Below are 25,336 nucleotides of genomic sequence, written 5' to 3'. Positions count from 1 at the left end.
TAAAAACTTTAGAATGAGGCATTGGATATCCACACATACAGATAGGGTTGCCATCCTCCAGGATTTGGTGGCAACCCCCCAGGAGGCTTTTCCCTTCACCCGGATTCCTGGATTCTCCAGGAATAAGGGGACCCTGGGAGCACCAGCAGTGCTCCTTGGCAGCCGAGGAAATCAGTGAACTACAGTGACTGTCTCGCGAGATGATGACATCAAATCTCGCGAGACTGTGTTCAGCTCAGACTGAGCCGAAGCTGCCGTGACGCTGCCATCGGAAGCTCTTCCCCAGCGTTTCCCCGGGCTGTGGTGGTGAAGTTACGCCGGCCCGGCTCATGTGAGAAGAGCAACGAGAGCTGACAGTCACACATATATTTATAATATAATATAATATAATGAGCATGCATGAAACAAATAGAGGCTCAAGTTATATATAGATACTGTATATGTATATTTTTTAATCACTAACAGACACCTTTTAGTAGTACATTTGTTTGTTTAACCAGTTGAAGCTTGATATTGATTAGGTTGTGCGCAACCCTTACACTTCCATAGTTCTTCCCTCTTTCACCAAATGCCTATAATTTATCCAAATGGCGACTATTATATTCCTATTTATATAGATACACTGTTTCGTTTAGATTGTGTGTACGTAAAATATTTTATAAATATGGTAAATAATTTTATTTACATGAACATTGGTAGGTGCCGCGGGAAAAGGTGGGCTTGGGACCAGGGCTGCCAGGAGAAATCCTGGGCCCCGGTACAACAACTTCCCGCCTTCGGGCCTGTGAGCATTGCTCAGATTTGTGTAAGTCAGTGTAGGGACTGACCAAATGGGAAGGCTGTGAAGGGGCTGGTCAGCTTAACAAACTATTGCAATATTCCCTAAAGTCAGCTGCTTGTAATGAGTCAAATTGACTAATTACAAGCCGCCTGTGCTGGAGGATGAGAGGAGCAGCGGAGAAAGAAGAGGAGGGAGGGGGAGGAGGGAGGGAGTTGCAGCAGCGCTATGTAATTGGTGGCGGCGCCACTGCAGCAGTCCCTCTCCTTCCACAAAGACTGGCTGCCACTGCTGTGAATGCTGGGATGCGCTTCCCTCATCCCAGCATTCACAGCGGTGGCGGCCAGCCAATGGAGAAGGAGAGGGACTGCTGCAGCGGCGCCGCCGTCAATTTCAGTGCGCTGCTGCAGCTCCCTTCTCCTCCTCCCTCTTCCTTCTCCCCTGCCCCTGGAGCAGGGGTGGCCAACCAGTCAGAAACAAAGAGCCAAAAATTTTGTTAGGCACGTCAAAGAGCCGACATCGAGCCGCAGGCGCACATGCAAAACTGGGGTGTGGCCTTGTGCCTGCTAGGCCACGCCTCTGGTATAAAATACATTTCAAAAACCAGATCCACATATAATACATTTTTAAAGCCAGATCCAACATAAAATACATTTAAAAAGCCGCTTCCACATAAAACAATTGAGAAAGAAAGAGCCACATAAAATATATTGAAAAAGCCAGATTCACATAATACACTTCAGCTCCCCCATGTGTCACTCCAGCGAGTACCCTGCTGTGTCACTTCAGCCAGCTCCCCCATGTGTCACTCCAGCCAGTACCCTGCTGTGTCACTTCAGCCAGCTCCCCCATGTGTCACTCCAGCCAGTACCCTGCTGTGTCACTTCAGCCAGCTACCTCATGTGTCACTCCTGCTAGCACACTCATACAGTATGTCACTCTTGCCAGCACTCTCCTGTGTCACTCCTGCCAGGAACCTCATATGTTACTATATCCCCCCCCCCCCCCAAAAAAAAAACCAACAAAAAAAACCCACACACCTCGTGCAATTGCAGCATCCCCTTATGTGTCCTCTGTTTAACAGTGGGTGTCTCACCTCAAGTATCTGGCTCTCTCAGTTCTCAGTCCCCGTAGTGCTGCTGTTGACTGTCTGGCTGGAGTGCAGCAGTTTCCGGATCTGTTGTGGTCACATAACTTTGAGTGTCGGGAGCCACATTTGAATAAAGAAAGAGCCACATGAGGCTCAAGAGCCACAGGTTGGCCACCGCTGCCCTGGAGCTTCCAGCACTGAGGAGCCTGACTGGCTGAGCCAGCGGAGATATGGTAAGTAACATCTATCCTATTCTGTCTGTCTGTCTATCTATCTGTCTACCTAATGTGTAAAAAGGGGACGCTGTCTGCCGTAATGTGTAAAAAGGGGACAATGCCTGCCGTAATGTGTAAAAAGGGGACGCTGTCTGCCATTATGTGTAAAAAGGGGACTATCTGCCGTAATGTGTAAAAAGGGGATGCTGTCTGCCGTAATGTGTAAAAAGGGGATGCTGCCTGCCGTAATGTGTAAAAAGGGGACGCTATCTGCCGTAATGTGTAAAAAGGGGACGCTATCTGCCGTAATGTGTAAAAGGAGACACTGTCTGCCGTAATGTGTAAAAGGAGACACTGTCTGCCGTAATGTGTAAAAGGGGCTGTACCTGGTGTAGTGGCGCTACTGTGCGGCGTAATTTGATTAATGGAGACTACTATATGTAATATGAATTGGTATTATTTTGTGGCCACACCCCTTCCCCCATGAAGCCACTGCCCCTGTTTTACATAGAGGGGGAGGGGGGGCGCCGATGCCCTATCTTGCACACAGCGCTAAAATGTCTAGTTACAGCACTGATTGTTAGGATTAACATACTATCCCTTTGAACCAGGATACCCGTGAATTACACACAGGTTCTGTGGCTGGCTGACTTAAAGCCTGCATTTCACCTGATTTTAATCAGCCAGAGAACCTGTGTAATCCATAAGTGTTTTGGTTTAAAGGGATAGTATGGTAAGCAGATTTTTTTTTTTTCTTTTAAGGGATTCATTTTCTCCCAAAGTATTATTATATCCCACATTCATATAAATTCATTACAAAATGAATCTATTAGGAAGATTTTTGCAATATACTGTCTTTATTGTTCAACTAACAAAAATGAATAAGCTTTTTTTTTTTTATACATATTTTTATTCAGCAGGTAAGAGAGAACACACAAAGTAATACAATGATTACAGAACTATGATATTAGAGAAACATATGATTAGAATCTGCAAGAATAACATGGAGGAATGTACATTTTGACATTAATTTATCACGGAGCACATAAGTCAGTATAGGAAGAAGAGGGCACTCAAGTCGTAGGATGGGGATTGATCCCCTCTTTGGTACAAAAGAAGACTAAAAGGCAAGTCATCAGGATATGAAAGTTAAGATTAGAGCTAAAACTAAAAGGGGGGTGAACCTCTTGTGAGTGTTTCAGTATTATACCAAGTAGTGTGTTTAACTACTTTGCGTACATTATCACGAACCGATAGAGATATAGAGTACCAATATAGGGCAACCGTATTGCAAAGAATTTAGAGGAGTTGGATTCTGCTTGAAGAGAGCATTCAATCCAATCCATTTGGTAAAGATATGTCAGTCTAGGGAATAAAAGAGACATTGGTACTGGGGTTTTATGTATCCACTGAGACAGTATGGTCTTTTTCGTAGCTGCCGCGATTCGCGCTAATAACAATATATTGCCCATAGATAATGAGGAGCAATCAGGGTCATATCTGTTCCAAAAAGCCCAAGATAAAGTGGCAGTGAGAGGAATATTCAAAGTCACTGTGATGTAATTACAAACCTCTGTCCAGAACAATTGTATTACAGGGCATGACCAGAGGCAGTGGATAATATCGGCATCAGGTGAAGAGCATTTGAAACATTGGGAGTTATCAGAGATTCCCGTGAGAAATCTAAGGGTGTGTACACACGGTGAGATAAATCTGTGAGATTTTGACTATATAGTCAAAATCTTATGAAAAGTTAGTGCATATCTCATGGTGCTAGGCAGCTTGCGATACAGATTCAATCCCGATGCGCGCTCCCGTGGGGTCGGTATCTTAAGGCTAGATAGACTGTGCAGGCAAGTCAATCTTGACTATCTAGTGTACAATCTAGTACAAAGTATAGTCAAAATTGGCACTTAGTCAAAATCGTACATAGACAAAATCTCAAGCACAGATAGTAAAAATATGTACTATCTGTGCTATCTGAGCTCTGGGGGAGTTCAAGGGAAATCGCATAGTCAAAATCGAACATAGCAGGGATCTCACCGTGTGTACACACCCTAAGACGAGGAGTATAGTATGCCCTATGTAATATTTTTAAATGCATTTCTGCATAGGATGCAGACACTAAGTGTTTGTTAAGTAATAGGTGCCAGTGTATTATAGTTTGTAGGTCAATACCCGGTAAAGTGTCCGCCCATCTAGCCAGTCCAGTGGTTTGACATGTCAAATCTCTCTTACGTCTGGTGTATGAATAGATAAAAGATGTAGGATATGTAGAGTGAGGGGTCAGGCACATTTGAGCATCCAGGGGAAAGGTGTAGTCCACCGGTCTTAAACGTGTGATCAATCGCGTTGCAAAACTGCGGGCTTGGAAATATGCGAACAGGGGTATATGGAGAGTCGGAATTTGAGTTTCAATTGGGAAAGAGTGAGTATTTCAGTACAGGTGACATTCAATAATTGATATACCAAGCGCAGGGCGTGAGAATACCAATTCTTGAAAATCGCATCGGTCTCTCCACCTTGAAAATCTGGATTATACAAGAGTGGTTGGAATAAGGAGCAGGTCAATGTAAGACCCAAGCGCTTTCGCAATTGGGTCCATGCTTTGCACGGAGAGAATAACAGTGGGTTCGGGCGTAGAAATGTTAATGTAGGGGAGTCAGATAGATGTAATGTGGAAGGCAAGTTGCCGCAAGGTAACATAGACTGTTCTAGTGACATGTTAGCATAGTTAGTAGTGCCTCCAACCCAGTCAACAGCATATCTATGAATAAGCTTTTTAAAGGCTCTGATGAGCCTGTATATCTCCAGGCAGGGGCACAGTAATAACAAGCACAAGGGCTCGGTTGAAAAAAATCCTAGAACTTAAAGAGTAGACAAAAGGAGTACTGTGAATACATTTATAAAACAGCTTTAATGGAGATATTAAACATTTTACATGTATTATGTTATCTAGGATCTACTCATAAAGGTAGTTTTTTGGTTTAAAATTCCATTTCTCCTTCCCCTCTCTTCTTCTAAAAGTAGCTCAGCCAGACCTTACACAGATTGTCCCACATCTAGCGGGTCGCTCACTTCACCCGCTGGGTAAAATGAGCGCCCCCGTCTCCCCCCGCACGCTCAGCACAGATCGCGCTGTGCTGAGCGGTGGGAGAGATGTGTGTTGAGCGGTTCGCTCAGCACACATCTCTCCCCCATCGGCCCGTCTATATGGGCCTTTACAAGCAGAGACCTGTCACAGAATACTCTCACAAGACACAGCTGTGAGGAATAAATATCATTCCTGCAAAGCTAAGTTTACCATATGATCTCTTTAAACTGGGACACTTATAGCTTACACAGGTTCTGTAGCTGCCTGACTTCAAAGATCCTGACTTTTTACTCAGCCTTCCTGCTGGGCACAGCTGACAGAAGAATGGGGAGAGATAGGAGAATAGAGATGGCTATCGACCATTGATGATTCAAAATCATTGGTGGTCTGTGACCGATGGTAACTACTTTTGTCAATGATAAAGAAATATCAATGATATCAATGATAAAGAGATCAAATATTATTATTTTTTTCCTCATGGTGTCAGGGACACGGAACCATCAATGGATAACAAACCAATGGCCATCCTTTATAAGAGAATGGGTGAGGGATCAGCAAAGACCCCGACCCTCTCCTTAGCCTCTCTGCTAAACATAACTGACAAGAGAAGGGGGGAGGGATCTGCAAGATCCTGCCCCTCTCCCAGCTGCAGAACAGAGGAAAGCCTCTGATTAATGCCTGGAACTATTCAATTATTCAGCATTTTCCCAGCACGGTAAACCCTGCAGGTAATGTGTGGTAACCCATAGATTCCATGTTATGGGCCTTATTCAGACTTAGATGCAGACGTTGCATTCACATGCACGTCTGCGTCCCGAGGGTCTGCGTTCGCGCAGCAGATGCAGTGCACGTGTGCGACCCTTCACTATGCTGGAAGGATGCTATCGCATAGTGATTGACACAGCGTTAGAGGAAAGCAGGAAATGCAGGCATGTCATGGCCGTTTCCAGGGCGGCCGATGAGGTTTCCTGCTATATGAAACATGGCACCGGACCAGGGGTCAACCTCTATATGAGATTTTGTTAGCAGTTGGGCAAAACCATGTGCACTGCAGGGGGAGCAGATATAACATGTGCAGAAAGAGTTAGATTTGGGTGGGTTATTTTGTTTCTGTGCAGGGTAAATACTGGCTGCTTTATTTTTACACTGCAATTTAGATTGCAGATTGAACTCACCACACCCAAATCTATCTCTCTCTGCATATGTTAAATCTGCTCCCCTGCAGTGCACATGGTTTTGCCCAACTGCTAACAAAGTTCCTGCTGCGATCAACTCGGAATTACCCCCTACATACATACACTGCACACATTGCATATATATATATATATATATATATATATATATATGCAATGTGTGCAGTGTATGTATGTAGTGTAGCAGTGTATGTATATATATATATATATATATATATATATATACACACACACACACACACACACATACATACACTGCTACACTACATACATACACTGCATACATACGGACACTGCAGTACTATACATACATACATATATACACTGCTGCACACATCCATATATATATATATACATACAAACATACATACATACATACATACATACATCATACACTGCATTACTATACATACATACACTGCATTATTACACACCATACCTCCCCAATCCATGACACCCCCACTCCTCCCCCACCCACAGCACCTCCGGACACCCTACCCCACCCGTGACACCCCCGCAACCATCCCTCCCCCACACACGGCACCCCCGCAACTGCCCCTCCCCAACCCACCGCTCCACCGCAACCACCCCTCCCCCACCCACGGCACCCATGGCGATACTCCCAGGGGCAAAAACGTAGCAGCCAGGGGTTAGTACATATGAAAATGCTGTAAAGCCCCTGAAAACAGGGGTTTTACCGCATTTTCCCCTTAGTACATCCCGTCCCATGGTTAGAGAAATGAGGTGTCAGAGAGACAGTGGGTGATGGAGACATGGGGCCAGATGTACCAAGCCTGAAAAGTGATAAATATCACAGTGATAAAGTACCAGCCAATCGGCTCCTAACTAATTTTTCAAACACAGCCTGTGACATGACAGTTAGGAGCCGATTGGCTGGTGCTTTATCACAGTGATATTTATCACTTTTCAGGCTTAGTACATCTCCCCCATGGTGAGGGAAAGGAGGCTGTAGAGACAGACACGGGGGGTGTCAGAGAGACAGAGGGGGTGATAGAAACAGACACAGGATTGGGGGAGGAGGTGTCAGAGACTGAGACAGAGGGGGTGATAGAGACAGACATGGGGTGGGGGGGGGGGTAGAAGGTGTCAGAGAGACAGGGGAGGTGGTAGAGACAGACATGAGGTGGGGGAGTGGTGTCAGAGAGACAGAGGGGGTGATAGAAACAGACGTGGGGCAGTGGGAAATAAGTGTCAGAGAGATAGAGGGGGTGATGGATAGAGACAGACACATAGGGGCAGATTTATTAAGCTCGGTGAAGTGATAAAGTGGAAGGTGATAAAGGACCAGCCAGTCAGATCCTAGCTGTCATTTTTCAAACCCACCCTGTGACATGGAAGTTAAAATCTGATTGGCTGTTCCTATATCACCTTCCACTTTATCACTTCACCAAGCTTAATAAATCTGCCCCATAGTGAGGGAAAGAGGTGTCAGAGAAGGTATCCGGACTCCAGGTCCACACCACTTAGGTTGATACCAGTTGGTCGACACACCTTAGGTCAACACCAGAAATAGATCGACACGGCCAATAGGTCAACATGGAAAAAGGTCGACATGAGTTTAAAAAAAAATAAAAAAAATTACCTTTTTTTAACTTTTCCATGCTTTACGATCCACGTGGACTACGATTGGGAACAGTAACCTGTGCCTAGCACAGCGGTAATGGAGCGAGATACCTTGCCGGGAGCATGGCAAGCGAACGAGCCATGCAAGGGGACATGGTGACTAATCGGGGTTCCCAGTCACTTTATGAAGAAAACGACACAAAAAACCCCATAAAAAACTAATGTTGACCTTTTTCCATGTCAACCTTGTTCATGTCAACCTATTGGCCGTGTTGACCTATTTCTGCTGTCGACCTATGGTGTGCCGACCAACTGGTGTTGACCTAAGGTGTGTCGACCTAATTGGTGTCGACCCTGAGTCCCAGACCCGTCAGAGAGACAGACACAAAACAAATATGTGGGAGAGGAAGAAGCCATTTTTCGGTAGTTTCCCTGCCTCCTGTCTAACCAGCGGCCACTGCCCGATCGGAGAGGTCAGATCTCGGTAGCGGCCGTCCCTGGGCTGGCACATCACAATTTGAATTGGCACAGGAACTTGCCTTGTACCCCGGTGTCACAATCCACCCCCCCTGCATAAGCTTATCTGCATTCATTGTCTAGTGAGAACAGATTGAAAGGATTCAATATGGGACCTGCTAGGACTGTATCCTCATTTCATTTCATTCTCTGACCACAAATTGTATCAATTTTGGTTTTGCTAACATATGAAACTAGTGTAAAGGTGCATACACACAGAGAGATTTTAACTATGGCCCTCATTCCGAGTTGTTCGCTCGCTAGCTACTTTTAGCAGAAATGCAAACGCAAAGCCGCCGCCCTCTGGGAGTGTATCTTAGCATAGCAGAATTGCTAACGAAAGATTAGCAATTCTGTTATTAAGTATTTCCTTGCAGTTTCTGAGTAGCTCCAGACCTACTCCTAGATTGCGATCACCTCAGTCCGTTTAGCTCCTGGTTTGACGTCACAAACACGCCCAGCGTCCGGCCAGCCACTCCTCCATTTCTCCAGCCACTCCTGCGTTTTTACCTGGCACGCCTGCGTTTTTTAGCACACTCCCTGAAAACGGCCAGTTTCCGCCCAGAAACACCCACTTCCTGTCAATCACACTACGATCAACAGAGCAACTGAAAAGCTTAGTTCGCCCGTGTGTAAAATAGCATAGTTTTGTGTAAAATTGCTTAGCGCGTGCGCCCTGCGGTGCATACGCATGCGCAGAACTGCCGGATTTTAGCCTATTAGCAATTCTGCTAAAAATAGCAGCGAGCGAACAACTCGGAATTACCACCTATGAGAGATTTTGACTGAGCGTTTTCCCTTGAACTGGCAGTAGGAGATTTTGACTAACTTTTCCAGCGATTTTGGCTATGAGCGATTTTGGATAACTCATTTAAGCAAGGGGATGCTTTTTCTTTTCCAGCGACCTAGCCAAAATTGACTTACCTGCACAGTCTATTTTTAGCAGCGACAGCGACCTGGCGGGGACGCGCATCGCTATCGCTGGCTGTGTACACACAGAGCGATATGCACTAACTTTCTGAGCGATTTTAACTATATAGTCAAAATCTCTCAGCTATATCGCTCCGTGTGTATGGACCTAAAGTTTGTAGTGTGTATCAATGCCAGTTGTGATAATATTGTATATACTGTAAGGTTGACGTTCACAATGCTTAACCCTATCCCCCCCTCACACACGCAGCTTAATCCTAACCTATCCCTAATGCCTCAATTAGACCCACCCGCAGCCTAACCGTAATGTCAACATTCTGAGATTTTAACATTGTGAACATGGAGTCCTGGAGAAGAGAGGACGTTCCCGCACAGGACATATTTTCTTGCGGTAAAATTAACCATCCAAATATGCACATGCATGATTTTGTAAAGAAGTTCAATGTCCCTTACATCCCTTACAGACCCTCTCATTCAGAGCCGGCCCTAGCCAATTTGATGCCCTAGGCAAAATTGTGGCTGGTGCCCCCTAGCACACTCAGGCAGTGGGGCCCACCGGGGTGTTACCCTGTGGCCTGTGGGCCAGTACAACCCTGCATAATGCCCCATAGTAATGCCCATAATACACATAATTCCACACAGTAATGCACCTTACACATATGCCCCACATTAGTAATGCCCATAACACACATAATGCCACACAATAATGCACCTTACACATATGCCCCACATTAGTAATGCCCGTAACACACAAAATTCCACACAATAATGCACCTTACACATATGAACCACATTAGTAATGGCCATAATACACATAATTCCACATAGCAATTCACCCTACACATATGCCCCACATTAGTAATGCTAGTAGTTTTTTTTTTTGTAAAACCTACTTTTGCTTCTGGTGTGCTTGCAGTCAGTGTGTGTGCCCATGCAGCTCCCTAGATCCGTGACTGCATTTTGTGAGATGGTGGTGGCAGGATGGGGGTGTGCTTGCGCTTGCACCCGTACAAGGGATGTGACCTCACAGGGTATGCCATCCTTTGCTGGTTGGACACAGATGGCAGCAAGGTCTAGATACTGCCATACTTGCTGGTTATGCAAAAAGACCAGTATCAAACCTGTAGAAACTGTCCATTCTCTTCGCTGTTCAGTGTGTTTGTGGGTGTCTGTTACTCCTGGCAACTGCATGCCCTTTATTTTATACTGCGGGTACAATATGCTCTGCTCTCCACTCTGACGTTTCATATAGAAATAGCGCAACGCAACTTACTGACCACGTTACAGTGCTGGATGACAGGGGAATTTTATGGCATGGACTGACTGAGAAAGAAGTGTGGGGAGAACACTGCCCATGTTATATCCCTGCAGACACCTGGGGTTTGCACAGGGATAAGGGACACACGATAGCAGGGTCCTCCTCCACCATGTGCACAAGCAGTATAGGTGATGTCAGATTTATGTGGCGCAGTCTTCCAAAATACACATGTGGTGTCATAAGGAGCCATCCAGTAATAACCTTATATAATCAGTGAAAATGTCACAGGTCCAGGATTTTCAGTTACCTGGCTTCTGCTGTCTGATGTCTCACAAGTCAGGGGCATTCAAGCATGTCGGAGGGAGTTTGTTCAAGGGGCTGTCTGCATTCTACTCGACAAATGTAAACAGCAGTGTATACAAGTACTGATTGAATACATTTAGTAAGTAACAGATAGTTTGCAGACTGTACCTTCCAGCATAAGATACGGCAGGGACATGCTTGGATGCCCCTGGACATGCTTGGATGCTGTAGGCAAATACCTAGCCTGCCTATAGCTAAGGCCAGCTCTACTCTCATTCTGGAAGTATCCACTCCTTGACGACTAGCTAAGATTCCTGACAATCATCCTAATGACAACCTGATAGGACAGCGAGTAGCAGTGATAAATTTTCCATTAGGCACATGCCTAGGGATGCCACTTGTAATTGGGCGGCACTTGGATGCTTGTGTTGTACTGTAAGCCCAAAACATACCAGTAACTGCAAAATGTATATCCACTGTACTGTACCTTATGCCATCCTGAATAGAGTGTAAGCGGGTAAGACATGCACATACTGCCCCTGTAAGCTGTCTTCCTACTTAGTAAATATGTATACATAATAAAAATTTGTTTAAAAAAAGTCATAGTGGCTTTTTATTATTCTATTAAATTGGCTATGATCAAATGAGGGCTTATAACCAATCAATAAAAATTACAAAATTAAGCAGACTGGGGTCGGCTGTCACTGTTGTGCCCAGGGACGCCCTCACTCCTAAATTCGCCCCTGGCGAGCCGTACATATATCTCTAAGCACTGAGCAATCACAGGTGATACTCAGGATCACAAGAGTGGATGAGAGCACACCAGTACCTGCTGTATTTTTTATTTCTCTGACGTCCTAAGTGGATGCTGGGGACTCCGTCAGGACCATGGGGATTAGCGGCTCCGCAGGAGACAGGGCACAAAAGTAAAAGCTTTAGGATCAGGTGGTGTGCACTGGCTCCTCCCCCTATGACCCTCCTCCAAGCCTCAGTTAGATTTTTGTGCCCGGCCGAGAAGGGTGCAATCTAGGTGGCTCTCCTAAAGAGCTGCTTAGAGTAAAAGTTTGTTAGGTTTTTTATTTTCAGTGAGTCCTGCTGGCAACAGGCTCACTGCTACGAGGGACTTAGGGGAGAGAAGTGAACTCACCTGCGTGCAGGATGGATTGGCTTCTTAGGCTACTGGACACCATTAGCTCCAGAGGGAGTCGGAACACAGGTCTCACCCTGGGGTTCGTCCCGGAGCCGCGCCGCCGACCCCCCTTGCAGATGCCGAAAAGTGAAGGTCCAGAAACGGCGGCAGAAGACTCTTCAGTCTTCATAAGGTAGCGCACAGCACTGCAGCTGTGCGCCATTGTTGTCAGCACACTTCATAGCAGCGGTCACTGAGGGTGCAGGGCGCTGGGGGGGGGCGCCCTGGGCAGCAATGATAGTACCTTATTCTGGCTAAAAATACATCACATATAGCCCCTGGGGGCTATATGGATGTATTTAACCCCTGCCAGGTCTCAGAAAAACGGGAGAAGAAGCCCGCCGAAAAGGGGGCGGGGCCAATTCTCCTCAGCACACAGCGCCATTTTCCCTCACAGAAATGCTGGTGGGAAGGCTCCCAGGCTCTCCCCTGCACTGCACTACAGAAACAGGGTTAAAACAGAGAGGGGGGGCACTTATTTGGCGATATGTATATATATATTAAAATGCTATAAGGGAAAAACACTTATATAAAGGTTGTCCCTGTATAATTATAGCGTTTTTGGTGTGTGCTGGCAAACTCTCCCTCTGTCTCCCCAAAGGGCTAGTGGGGTCCTGTCCTCTATCAAAGCATTCCCTGTGTGTGTGCTGTGTGTCGGTACGTGTGTGTCGACATGTATGAGGACGATGTTGGTGAGGAGGCGGAGCAATTGCCTGAAATGGTGATGTCACTCTCTAGGGAGTCGACACCGGAATGGATGGCTTATTTAAGGAATTACGTGATAATGTCAACACGCTGCAAGGTCGGTTGACGACATGAGACGGCCGGCAAACAAATTAGAACCTGTCCAGGCGTCTCAAACACCGTCAGGGGCTGTAAAACGCTCATTTACCTCAGTCGGTCGACACAGACACAGACACGGACACTGACTCCAGTGTCGACGGTGAAGAAACAAACGTATTTTCCTTTAGGGCCACACGTTACATGTTAAGGGCAATGAAGGAGGTGTTACATATTTCTGATACTACAAGTACCACAAGAAGGGTATTATGTGGGGTGTGAAAAAACTACCTGTAGTTTTTCCTGAATCAGATAAATTAAATGAAGTGTGTGATGATGCGTGGGTTTCCCCCGATAGAAAATTATTGGCGGTATACCCTTTCCCGCCAGAAGTTAGGGCGCGTTGGGAAACACCCTTTAGGGTGGATAAGGCACTCACACGCTTATCAAAACAAGTGGCGGTACCGTCTCCAGATAGGGCCGCCCTCAAGGAGCCAGCTGAGAGGCTGGAAAATATCCTAAAAAGGTATATACACACATACTGGTGTTATACTGCGACCAGCGATCGCCTCAGCCTGGATGTGCAGCGCTGGGGTGGCTTGGTCGGATTCCCTGACTGAAAATATTGATACCCTTGACAGGGACAGTATTTTATTGACTATAGAGCATTTAAAGGATGCATTTCTATATATGCGAGATGCACAGAGGGATATTTGCACTCTGGCATCAAGAGTAAGTGCGATGTCCATATCTGCCAGAAGATGTTTATGGACACGACAGTGGTCAGGTGATGCAGATTCCAAACGGCACATGGAAGTATTGCCGTATAAAGGGGAGGAGTTATTTGGGGTCGGTCCATCGGACCTGGTGGCCTCGGCAACAGCTGGAAAATCCACCTTTTTTACCCCAAATCACATCTCAGCAGAAAAAGACACCGTCTTTTCAGCCTCAGTCCTTTCGTCCCCATAAGGGCAAGCGGGCAAAAGGCAAGTCATATCTGCCCAGGGATAGAGGAAAGGGAAGAAGACTGCAGCAGGCAGCCCATTCCCAGGAACAGAAGCCTTCCACAGCTTCTGCCAAGTCCTCAGCATGACGCTGGGGCCGTACAAGCGGACTCAAGTGCTGTGGGGGGTCGTCTCAAGAGTTTCAGCGCGTAGTGGGCTCACTCGCAAGTGGACCCCTGGATCCTACAAGTAGTATCCCAGGGGTACAGACTGGAAATTCGAGACGTCTCCCCCTCGCAGGCTCCTGATGTCTGCTTTACCAACGTCTTCCTCCGACAGGGAGGCAGTATTGGAAACAATTCACAAGCTGTATTCCCAGCAGGTGATAATCAAAGTACCCCTCCTACAACAAGGAAAGGGGTATTATTCCACACTATATTGTGGTACTGAAGCCAGACGGCTCGGTGAGACCTATTCTAAATGGGAAATCTTTGAACACTTACATACAAAGGTTCAAATCAAGATGGAGTCACTCAGAGCAGTGATAGCGAACCAGGAAGAAGGGGACTATATGGTGTCCCTGGACATCAAGGATGCTTACCTCCATGTCCCAAATTGCCCTTCTCACCAAGGGTACCTCAGGTTCGTGGTACGGAACTGTCACTATCAGTTTCAGACGCTGCCGTTTGGATTGTCCACGGCACCCCGGGTCTTTACCAAAGTAATGGCCGAAATGATGATTCTTCTTCAAAGAAAAGGCGTCTTAATTATCCCTTACTTGGACGATCTCCTGATAAGGGCAAGGTCCAGAGAACAGTTGGAAGTCGGAGTAGCACTATCTCAAGTAGTTCTACGACAGCACGGGTGGATTCTAAATATCCAAAATCGCAGCCGTTTCCGACGACACGTCTGCTGTTCCTAGGGATGGTTCTGGACACAGTCCAGAAAAAGGTGTTTCTCCCGGAGGAGAAAGCCAGGGAGTTATCCGAGCTAGTCAGGAACCTCCTAAAACCAGGAAAAGTGTCAGTGCATCATTGCACAAGAGTCCTGGGAAAAATGGTGGCTTATTACGAAGCGATTCCATTCGGCAGATTCCACGCAAGAACTTTTCAGTGGGATCTGCTGGACAAATGGTCCGGATCGCATTTTCAGATGCATCAGCGGATAACCCTATCTCCAAGGACAAGGGTGTCTCTCCTGTGGTGGTTACAGAGTGCTCATCTTCTAGAGGGCCGCAGATTCGGCATTCAGGATTGGATGCTGGTGACCACGGAGGCCAGCCTGAGAGGCTGGGGAGCAGTCACACAGGGAAAAAATTTCCAGGGAGTGTGATCAAGTCTGGAGATTTTTCTCCACGTAAATATACTGGAGCTAAGGGCAATTTACAATGCTCTAAGCTTAGCAAGACCTCTGCTTCAAGGTCAGCCGGTATTGATCCAGTGGGACAACATCACGGCAGTCGCCCACGTAAACAGACAGGGCGGCACAAGAAGCAGGAGGGCAATGGCAGAAACTGCAAGGATTTTTCGCTGGGCGGAAAATCATGTGATAGCACTGTCAGCAGTGTTCATTCCGGGAGTGGACAACTGGGAAGCAGACTTCCTCAGCAGGCACAACCTCCACCCGGGAGAGTGGGGACTTCATCGGGAAGTCTTCCACATGATTGTGAACCGTTGGAAAAGACCAAAGGTGGACATGATGGCGTCCCGCCTGAACAAAAAACTGGACAAGTATTGCGCCAGGTCAAAAGACCCTCAGGCAATAGCTGTGGACGTTCTGGTAACACCGTGGGTGTACCAGTCGGTGTATGTCTTCCCTCCTCTGCTTCTCATACCCAAGGTATTGAGAATTATAAGACATAGAGGAGTAAGAACTATACTCGTGGCTCCGGATTGGCCAAGAAGGACTTGGTACCCGGAACTTCAAGAGATGCTCACAGAGGACTCATGGCCTCTGCCGCTAAGAAGGGACTTGCTTCAGCAAGTACCTTGTCTGTTCCAAGACTTACCGCGGCTGCGTTTGACGGCATGGCGGTTAAACGCCGGATCCTAAGGGAAAAAGGCATTCCGGAAGAGGTCATTCCTACCCTGGTCAAAGCCAGGAAGGAGGTGACCGCACAACATTATCACCACATGTGGCGAAAATATGTTGCGTGGTGTGAGGCCAGGAAGGCCCCATGAAGAAATTTCAACTCGGTCGTTTCCTGCATTTCCTGCAAACAGGAGTGTCTATGGACCTCAAATTGGGGTCCATTAAGGTTCAAATTTCGGCCCTGTCGATTTTCTTCCAGAAAGAAATGGCTTCAGTTCCTGAAGTCCAGAAGTTTGTCAAGGGAGTACTGCATATACAACCCCCTTTTGTGCCTCCAGTGGCACTGTGGGATCTCAACGTAGTTCTGGGATTCCTAAAATCACATTGGTTTAAACAGCTCAAATCTGTGGATTTGAAATATCTCACAGGGAAAGTGACCATGCTGTTGGCCCTGGCCTCGGCCAGGCGAGTGTCAGAATTGGCGGCGTTTGTCTCAAAAAAGCCCATATCTGATTGTCCATTCGGACAGGGCAGAGCTGCGGACTCATCCCCAGTTTCTCCCTAAGGTGGTGTCAGTGTTTCACCCGAACCAGCTTATTGTGGTACCTGCGGCTACTAGGGACTTGGAGGACTCCAAGTTGCTAGATGTTGTCAGGGCCCTGAAAATATAGTTTCCAGGACGGCTGGAGTCAGGAAAACTGACTTGCTGTTATCCTGTATGCACCCAACAAACTGGGTGCTCTTGCTTCTAAGCAGACGATTGCTAGTTGGATGTGTAGTACAATTCAGCTTGCACATTCTGTGGCAGGCCTGCCACAGCCAAAATATGTAAATGCCCATTCCACAAGGAAGGTGGGCTCATCTTGGGCGGCTGCCCGAGGGGTCTCGGCTTTACAACTTTGCCGAGCTGATACTTGGTCAGGGGCACACCCTGACTGAGGAGGACCTGGAGTTCTCTCATTCGGTGCTGCAGAGTCATCCGCACTCTCCCGCCCGTTTGGGAGCTTTGGTATAATCCCCATGGTCCTGACGGAGTCCCCAGCATCCACTTAGGACGTCAGAGAAAATAAGAATTTACTTACCGATAATTCTATTTCTCGTAGTCCGTAGTGGATGCTGGGCGCCCATCCCAAGTGCGGATTGTCTGCAATACTTGTACATAGTTATTGTTACAAAAATCGGGTTATTATTGTTGTGAGCCATCTTTTCAGAGGCTCCGCTGTTATCATGCTGTTAACTGGGTTCAGATCACAGGTTGTACAGTGTGATTGGTGTGGCTGGTATGAGTCTTACCCGGGATTCAAAATCCTTCCTTATTGTGTACGCTCGTCTGGGCACAGTATCCTAACTGAGGCTTGGAGGAGGGTCATAGGGGGAGGAGCCAGTGCACACCACCTGATCCTAAAGCTTTTACTTTTGTGCCCTGTCTCCTGCGGAGCCGCTAATCCCCATGGTCCTGACGGAGTCCCCAGCATCCACTACGGACTACGAGAAATAGAATTATCGGTAAGTAAATTCTTATTTTTTTTTTACATTTTCAATGTCTTGCATTGTCACATTATTTTCATTATGCGGGAGAGCAGGTTGGTGGCAGGAGATCTCTCTGGTCCAGTCATAGGACGAGTCATTGCAAATGACCGGAATACTGTATTCCTTCCTAGTAATTATAGTAAGTGCGCACCTCACCACTGTGGAGCTACTGGTCTCACGAGATGAGAGTGGACTGAGTGAATTACAAGGTTGCAGGTGTGGAGCAGGCCAGGGCTTGTCAGAGTGGTGCGAGGGAAGAGTGCACTGAGTAATTAACACGGTGGTGATAAATGCTACAACAATACAATTTGCATTAGTCATTATTATCCAGTATAAGATTGTGTCTTTTGTATCCCTGATAAAGGTGTAGAGTATTCACATTGAAGCATTGGAGCTATCCTGCTGGGTCTTTTATTTTATACCTGAGTTTCGGCCTGGCAAGAGTTATGTATGGACTGTGATGCTGGAGTTCCTAAGGTGGGCACTGGGGGCAGCCGCTATTATTTAACGTGAGTTCCTCCCTGTTTTTATGAATACATATATATAGTTCCAAAAAGGGGCACGGCACTCACAGTTTTTTTGCAGCAAACAAATTGTATTCCAAAGCAGGAGAAAAATTCCAAAAGGTTACATCAACGTTTCGGTGTAGAACACACCGTCTTCAGGATATATATATAAACAAATACACAAATAATGGTGAACATAGACTATGTTCACCATTTTTCCTGCAAGAATCAAGAACCGGCACTCACATTTCATCAGTAGCAGCGTTTTACAGGGAAAAAGTGTTATTTACCAATCATTTTGGACCCTGTACTGCTCTGTATCTCGGAGGGGGAGGGAGAGAGAGAGAGAGAGAGAGAGAGAGAGAGAGAGAGAGAGAGAGAGAGAGAGAGAGAGAGAGAGAGAGAGAGTGTGTGTGTGTGTGTGTGTGTGTGTGTGTGTTACATGTTTACATATACAGGTTGAGTCTCCCTTATGCAAAATGCTTGGGACCAGGAGTATTTTGGATATCGGATTGTTCCGTATTTTGGAATAATTGCATCCCATAATGAGATATCATGGCGATGGGACCCAAGTATAAGCACAGAATGCATTTATGTTACATATACACCTTATACACACAGCCTGAAGGTAATTTTAACTAATATTTTCAATAACTTTGTGCATTAAACAAAGTGTGTGTACATTCACACAATTCATTTATGTTTCATATACACCTAATACACACAGCCTAAAGGTCATTTAATGCAATATTTTTAATAACTTTGTGTATTAAACAAAGTCTGTGTACATTGAGCCATCAGAAAACAAAGGTTTCACTATCTTACCCTCACTCAAAAAATTCCGTATTTCAGAATATTCCGTATTTCGGAATATTTGGATATGGGATACTCAACCTGTACTATGTACTATATACCTTTGTGGTTAAAACACAGTGTCTTTACTGGCATCAGACACTGTAGAACAGCATACCCTGGTCACACAGGTACATAACTGAAAAAATAAGCACAAACATAAAAAGCCCTAGCACTCCCCATGCTCAACAAACAGTCTGCCATGCTCGACTGGCACAGCCAGTGTCATCAGTCCCTGGCACTATAAAACTGCAGCCTACTCGTTGGCCCTCAAATAGGCATCAGCGCCCAGAACTCTGGGTAAATGGGAGTTTTAAACTTTTCCTCTGCACCTGACTTCCTGCTGTCTCTGGGTGAGTTGGAAAACCCAGACCCCTGTTTCTCCAGTTGCAGCTGTGCAATTCATAAAGCCTGGTGGAGTTATAAATCTCCACTACAGGTGCAGGTCTTGCTTTCTGATCCTTTACAGCACAGGTTCTCAAACTCGGTCCTCAGGACCCCACACAGTTCATGTTTTGCAGATGTCCTCACAGATTCGCAAGTAAAATAATTAGCTCCAGCTGTGGACCATTTAAAATGTGTCAGTGAGTAATGAATTCACCTGTGCACCTGCTGGGTTACCTTCAAAACATGCACTGTGTGGGGTAATGAGGACCGAGTGTGCAGACCTATGCTTCAGGCATGTCCAAACTGCTGCCCTCCAGCTGTTGAGAAACTACACATCCCAGCATGCCAAATCCAGAGCAAAGTCCAATCCAGACAAAGTCCCACAAATATCTTCAAGAAATAAGGATGCACTCACCAGACTTCTTCAAAAGTACAAAAACGAGCCTTTAATGTCACCAGCACATACTCACAAGGTCATGGTCAACGTTTCGGCTCACCACGGAGCCTCTTTCAAGACCAGATTACCAGATGCCATCTCCCTTGCACTGATCTAAATGCATGGGCCATATATACCCTCAATGTGGTCACACCCCCTCACTCACCAATTAACTCCAAAGGTTATCAATCTATAGGGTTAAAGATGCCAGCAGCATAGCACACTAAGAGCAGTCCAGCACAGATTTCCACACATGTCAAAAACCCAAAGCGGGCTCAAAAAAGCATCTTGTTGCCAGTTAAAACATTCAAAAACCGCCGGTGGAACGCACGCCGGACTCCTGGAACGCACCAGACTTCCGGTCCGGTGCGCGTCACTTCCTGTGTCTGATCATATAGACCCGGTGGAACGCACGCGCGGGCTGTGAGGCACATCGCGCTTCCTATCCAGCCAGCGTCACTTCCTTTATGTGATACACTATCTAATCAGCGTTGCTAGGTAACGGTCCGGCCGGTAATAGACATGAACGGTGTCACTTTATACATTAATAGCATATCTAAAATATACATACTGGACTACCCATTACAATCTTATTCATAATGCCGACCAAAGTGACTAATGTTTAAAGAAATAGAAACCATTATTGGGATATTTAGTCTATAACCACATATATATGCCAAACCTCCTCTATTACTTATATAATAAGGCTGTAAAGGTACCTGTCAACCTCATACATATAATTGACCCGCCTGCAGACAGTACTCCTTGATGCTGGCAACTAGTGTATAATCATACCTCCCAACATGACCCTCTCCAGGAGGGACACAATGTTCTGCTTCAGGACTTTCTCTTAATCAATGATTGCCGGCATCTGTGTTGAACAGGTTAATGGATAAGAAAGGTGTTTCAGCACAGGTGATGGTAATCATAAATTATAAGGGAAGTCCAGGAGCAGAGCATTCTGTCCCTCCTGGAGAGGGTCATGTTGGGAGGTATGGTATAATACCTGAACCAAACTCCTCCATGTGCTCTGCTGCTTACATCACTGAATCATAATCAAAGCCTTTCTATAGCAACCCAGTGATCCACAAGCGTGGCATATATGGCCCAATCAGGACTCTGGTCACAAACATGAAAGTATTATGCTAATTAAATTAACACCAAACACAGAACACATATCAGGTGCACAGAAAATATATGTACAGTGCACATTATTGTGAATAAATCACATCAATACATGAATTAAAACAGAAAAACAAAAAACATGGATCAGAGGATATGACAGCCGACACGCTACAATGGTCAGAACACCCCCGCACTGTCAAAAGTCAAAAAATTTAAAAAATGAATAAAAAGAGAAAATAAGAATTTACTCACCGGTAATTCTATTTCTCGTAGTCCGTAGTGGATGCTGGGAACTCCGTAAGGACCATGGGGAATAGACGGGCTCCGCAGGAGACTGGGCACTCTAAAGAAAAGATTAGGTACTATCTGGTGTGCACTGGCTCCTCCCTCTGTGCCCCTCCTCCAGACCTCAGTTAGGGAAACTGTGCCCGGAAGAGCTGACATTACAAGGAAAGGAAATTTTTAATCCAGGGTAAGACTCATACCAGCCACACCAATCACACCGTACAACTTGTGATAACCTTACCCAGTTAACAGTATGAACAACAACTGAGCCTCACTCAACGGATGGCTCATAACAATAACCCTTAGTTAAGCAATAACTATATACACGTATTGCAGAAAGTCCGCACTTGGGACGGGTGCCCAGCATCCACTACGGACTACGAGAAATAGAATTACCGGTGAGTAAATTCTTATTTTCTCTGACGTCCTAGTGGATGCTGGGAACTCCGTAAGGACCATGGGGATTATACCAAAGCTCCCAAACGGGCGGGAGAGTGCGGATGACTCTGCAGCACCGAATGAGCAAACACAAGGTCCTCCTCACCCAGGGTATCAAACTTGTAGAACTTTGCAAATGTGTTTGAACCCGACCAAGTAGCCGCTCGGCAAAGCTGTAAAGCCGAGACCCCTCGGGCAGCCGCCCAAGAAGAGCCCACCTTCCTTGTGGAATGGGCCTTCACCGATTTTGGATGCGGCAATCCAGCCGCAGAATGAGCCTGCTGAATCGTGCTACAGATCCAGCGAGCAATAGTTTGCTTTAAAGCAGGAGCACCCAGCTTGTTGGGTGCATGCAAGATAAACAGCGAGTCAGTCTTCCTGACTCCAGCCGTTCTGGAAACATATATTTTCAAAGAGTGGGAAAAAGAGGGGTGAGGAACTGCGCTGTTTCTGCACACAACTTCCTCTGGCTGGTTGCGGCTAAAAACACCTAGTGGGTACACTATAGAGTCCCACTGTGCATGTATACGGAATGGATAAGAATATGGTGTTTAGCGCATCCCTAGCTTGAGCATGGAAATTATATTGAATATTGTACTCTGTAAGTAATGTCCACAGCGAGACAATGTAGGTGAAAAAAATGCACAATTTATTTGTTTAAAAATGTATAATCTTTTAAAAATGTATAATCTTTTAAAAAATTACAATAAACTTTGAGTCTGTGAAGCGGTGGGTACACTGTGCTCCTAAAATCCCTCCCTAGTACCGGTACACAGAACAAACACACAACACATTGACAAACATAAATAGTCCTGTGGGCACACTGTTAGGTGTTTTACCCCACTGGTGTGATATACTATTGGTAGACCGATTACTCTGCGGTCTTGTGACCTTGGAATTGATATGTAGTGTGGGCTAGACAGTTCTTGTATGTAGACAGTCTCTGCAGTGATTGCCTTGTCCCGTCACTTGAAACAAATGTCTTAGAGAATAGGGCAGCACTTGTGCCCGAGTCCTTGAAATACAGTCCCCGCTGGCAATAAGAGCATTAGGTAAAGGGATCACCCTTTAACCTACCTCTATTTCCGTTGCTGCTATGTGGGGATCCTCGTTGGTGGTGTAGTGGACGAATCTGTAGTCTGCCGGCAGACTTCCGCGCTCCGTTGACCCGTTCGTGCAGTCTCTGGAGCCGGATCAATTATTCCGCAATCAACGCGTTTCGCCTGTAAGGCTTCTTCAGGATGGCTGCGTAATCGATCTATCATTGTCCACTGTATTTATTGCTGGTGTTGCGTCCTGTTACTTCCGCCCTCACCCAAAAGTGGTCTCGTTCTCGTCCTTCCCCTCACACGCTCATTCTCCTTATAGTGGTGTATTTCATATTTATGATATTGAACATATAGTCATGTTGGATTACATAAAAACGCTAGACAACATAAAACAAATTAACTCATGTTTAAATACTATTTCCTATACTGCTGCGTTCTGAAGTTTCCGCCCTTACTAAAGATGGTGCAGTTAACTTCTTTGCCCTTGTATGCTCATATTATTCACTTAGATGTTATTTCACTCCCAATATTGTACAAATATCACCGTGGGCAACATGTGGAGTCGATTTAGCCTGTATAAATAAACCCTATTCCTTTTCCTAGTGTTATTAATAAACCCATAAATATATGAAAAAGGTTGGTATATTATACAGAAATCACCATGGGCAACATGTAGAGTTGGTTTGGCCTATATAAAATGGACCTAATTTTTTTTCCTAGTGTGGTAAATAAACACATACATACAGATGTAGCCACCTTTATCTTGAGTGGCCGCGGCGGTTGGCCCGTTCGACCATACGCAGCGTACTGTGGCGTAGCGAGGCGCGCCTAGCCACAGAGAGGCTATCTAATCGCACGGAGACAGACATTTGACGTTTGGCGTTACCTTTACGTGTAATACCTGCGATCAGCCACCAGATGTCGCTTTTTACAATCACCACTGCGCATGCGTGTGGTCTCCCGTAAAATACAATACTGACATACATAATAAGGACTACTTTACTAAGGCGTCTCATTACGCTGCATACAGCAAATACTGTACTCATTACGCTGCATTATTTAATACAGTACTGTACAGTATATACAGTACGACACCGACGCAAATACAGTAGTACAGCATACAGTATATGATCATCTACAATACTTTATGAATACTGTATGTGAGCGTCCGAGTCCCGCAGACAAAACACTACTGTAAAACCAGTAGTGTACACTGTCGCAAATGGATGTGTGTTACAAGTTCACTATTGCCTCTCAAGATTAGGAATTTTCTACAGTATGTTATCGTCTTAATCCCGTAGCCATTACAGCATAATCAAAACCAACGGATTTATACATTTGTCTGCGGCGAAGTGGTGAAGTGTTTCGCTTCCTATACTCAGAGTCCAGGGTTCGATTCCTTAAGTACTAATGCATGTTACTGTAGTTTTTTTCAGACACTTTATTATTTTTTTTATTCACCCCCACCTCGTGGCAGGCAGCAGTTGGGTATGGAATGAAAAATGGCATAAGCTGTGCAGGCTACGGGGCGATGCTGAAGGAGCGTCACAATCCCCTAGCCAAAATACACAGAGATACTGTAAGCGTATACTGTAAGATACTGTAAGCGTGAGATACTGTATTGAGCTAGGGGATTGTGACGCTCCTTCAGCATTGCCCCCTGAACTGTGAAATGTACAGTATGCCATATTGTATCTCACTCCATATCCGAGCGCTGCCACGTGCTGGGAGTTCACGGTCGGCGGCCATGTTGTCAGGTTGCTAAGCGATCCAGCTCGGTATACCGTAATGTGCATAGACCTCGCTTATCCCAATGTAATTGAGCTAGGGGATTGTGACGCTCCTTCAGCATCGCCCCGTAGCCTGCACAGCTTATGCCATTTCTCATTCCATACCCAACTGCTGCCTGCCACGAGGTGGGGGTTCAGGAGGTGGGGGTTCATGGGTAGTGGTCGTTTTGACAGTGTGCTATGCGATTGAGTCCGGTGTACCGTAATACTGTATGCAATCCTACAGTAGCTTATCCCTCCCCTGTGTATTTTGGCTAGGGGATTGTGACGCTCCTTCAGCATTGCCCCCTGAACTGTGAAATGTATGCCATATTGTATCTCACTACATATCCGAGCGCTGCCACGTGCTGGGAGTTCACGGTCGGCGGCCATTTTGTCAGGTTGCTAAGCGATCCAGCTCGGTATACCGTAATGTGCATAGACCTCGCTTATCCCAATGTAATTGAGCTAGGGGATTGTGACGCTCCTTCAGCATTGCCCCCTGAACTGTGAAATGTATGCCATACTGTATCTCACTACATATCCGAGCGCTGCCACGTGCTGGGGGTTCACGGTCGGTGGCCATTTTTAGTGTGCATAGAACTCGCTTATCCACATAGGCCCCTGTGTTTTTAACTACTATATTGAGATGCACATTTCTAGGCCTACAGTATTTAATATACAGTAAGCAGCATTGTTGTTAGGCAATAATTGAAGAATTTACATACAGTACTGACATGTACTGTATGTAATGCTTGTACATCATGTCAGTCGACCCTTATGCTGTACACTACTGTAAGTCTCACAGGGCCCATGCACTTCCAAGGAGGGTTATTTACTGTACTGTATCTGTTTCATACAGGAAACTAATTGCAGTCCATAACACTAATATTAAGCCCACTCCATTATCCACTCCTCCCCTGTGTATTAAACACCCCCTACCACCCTGGAAGTCATGTACCAGGGCCCCTTCATTCAGCACAATGCCCCCTTCTACAGTTTAGTGTTCTCCTTCCTGCCCCATCTGTGCAGTAAAGGAATAATTAGCAGAAAT

The 25,336-nt window shown here is 45.9% G+C and overlaps 2 protein-coding genes across 8 annotated transcripts in view; one reads left to right on the top strand and one right to left on the bottom strand.

Moving 5' to 3' along the window:
- The window catches only part of LOC134927909 (putative nuclease HARBI1), a 170,276-nt gene that overhangs the window by 17,727 nt on the left and 127,213 nt on the right, over positions 1-25,336 (top strand). For 2 of the 4 annotated variants that reach the window (XR_010177770.1, XR_010177771.1), the window contains exon 2: positions 17,800-17,944. The exons of 1 other annotated variant lie outside the window; for it this stretch is intronic. The gene's annotated coding sequence lies outside the window, so the exon portion shown is untranslated. The remainder of the gene's footprint in view (positions 1-17,799; positions 17,945-25,336) is intronic. One more of the 4 variants, XR_010177772.1, reaches the window with a different exon arrangement.
- LOC134927911 (pyrimidine-specific ribonucleoside hydrolase RihA-like) overlaps positions 1-25,336 on the bottom strand; it is a 210,965-nt gene that overhangs the window by 98,095 nt on the left and 87,534 nt on the right. The window contains exon 1 of one of the 4 annotated variants that reach the window (XM_063923025.1): positions 19,651-19,696. The exons of the other annotated variants lie outside the window; for them this stretch is intronic. The gene's annotated coding sequence lies outside the window, so the exon portion shown is untranslated. Of the gene's footprint in view, positions 1-19,650; positions 19,697-25,336 lie in introns of those variants that run through there. 4 annotated transcript variants of the gene reach the window in all.

Source organism: Pseudophryne corroboree, chromosome 5 (genome assembly GCF_028390025.1).
Source record: "Pseudophryne corroboree isolate aPseCor3 chromosome 5, aPseCor3.hap2, whole genome shotgun sequence".
In the NCBI taxonomy this organism is placed as follows: Eukaryota; Metazoa; Chordata; class Amphibia; order Anura; family Myobatrachidae; genus Pseudophryne; species Pseudophryne corroboree.
Note: the sequence above shows the minus strand (reverse complement) of the source record. Positions and strands in the feature narration are given on the sequence as shown.